Raw genomic sequence first — 1,890 nt, 5'->3', positions numbered from 1 at the left:
CACACACACACACAAACATACACACACACACACACACACACACATACACACACACACACACACCTCTTCATTTAAGTCTGCTTGACTTCGCGGGTAACTTGTTCCTTGTTCAATGTCAAAGTATTCTCGTGCATACAATTTGACGCGATTGGCTTGTGGACATACAACATGGACATGACTCGCAAACAACGAAAACTGCAATACCATTTCCGAAAGTGTATCGATAGACATAAGTAGTTACCAAAATGGATGACAATTAAAAAGAAGTCTGTTTCAAGCCTTTCAGATCACAACTACTATTTGGATATATTTTATTCAGTACAAAGCTGCTTTTAAAATAGCAAACACAAGTTGTAAAACTCAATTATCTGTTGGCTGTAACAGCTATACAAATACGAACATGAATAGATTAGAACAAAAACATAACAAGTTAGTAAAGAAATAAGGTTGGCAAAACTAAATGCTCTTTTCAGCTTTTCAAACAACTATTTATGGCAGGATAGAATTTAGCCGTACAAAGAGGTACTTGTGAAGCTGGACACCGAGGCTGTCTAAAAGGTTTTTAACGTTTGGGTGTTAGAACTAGGCTGAGACAAAAACAAGTAAATGAAAATCAAAACCGACGTACCAAGTCATTAAAGAAATTAAGATTACAAATATTTAAAGCTGTTTCCAGCTTGAATAGAGTCTGGTCCGTACAAAGGTATCTGTAAAATTGAGCATCTCGATTCTAAAACACAAATATCTGGTTATTGTTACAACAAGACATGCACAAACAAAAGAGTGTAACGACAGACATAACAAGTTACTAAAGAAATTGAGACGGCAAAGAAAAGAGGCTGTTTTTAGCATATCAGATCACAGCTAGTCTTGCACACAGTTTAGTCGGTGCAAAGGTGCTTGTAAAATCGCACGCTAAAGTTATAACAAAATTATCTTTTGATTTTACAACTAGCCATACACAAAACGAATAGATTATTATCAAATCTCGAAGTGTAACAACCGACATTAAAAGTTACTAAAAAATCTGCACGACTGGGAAATTACCCTGTTTCCAGCTTGAATAGCATTTAGTCAATACGAAGCAACTTGTAAAGGTGGACACCCAGTTTGTAAAACACTATTATCTATTGGTAGTTATAAATAGGCGTACAAAACCCCCCCAGATTATAACCAAAACGTAGAGTGTAACAACCTACCTAACTAGTTTAAAAAGGAATTAGAATAACAAAGAGTTAAAGCTGGTTACAGTTTCTTCGGTCATAAACAGGCTTGGACAGAGTTAACTCAGTACAAAGATTCTTGTAAAACTGCTCACCGAGATTGTAGAACACAATTATCTGTTGGTTGTTACAACTAGACAAACACGAAACTGAACGTATAATAATAAAAACTCACAGTGGAACGACCGACATAACAAGGTGCTAAAGAAATTAGGCTGAGAAATGAATAAAGCTGCTTCCAGCTTTAATAAACTTTAGGTTGTACCAATCTGCTTGTAAAAGTGACCGACCCGATCGTAAAACACAGTTATCTGATGGTTACAACTGGACTTACACACAAAAATCAATATAGTATAGGCCTAACAACAACTGAGAGTTAAACGACCGATATGACAAGATACTAAAGAAATTAGTATTGCAAAGGAAAAAAGCTGTTCCCAGCTTCTCAGATTACAATTACGCTTGGTTAGCGTTTCGTCACTACAAATATGCTTTTATAAGTGCACGCCTTGGTTGTAAAAAGCAATTGTCCATTGATTGTTTTAACTAGATCTAGGCATACTTCTTTTATCGTTTCTCGGCCTTTTGGCCAGGATGAAAACATACCATCTGTTCCCGACTTTTCGGACTTTTGCTAAATTCAACGAGAAAGAGAGAGAGAGAGAGA

This window comes from Aplysia californica, unplaced genomic scaffold (genome assembly GCF_000002075.1).
Source record: "Aplysia californica isolate F4 #8 unplaced genomic scaffold, AplCal3.0 scaffold00049, whole genome shotgun sequence".
NCBI lineage: Eukaryota > Metazoa > Mollusca > Gastropoda > Aplysiida > Aplysiidae > Aplysia > Aplysia californica.
Note: the sequence above shows the minus strand (reverse complement) of the source record.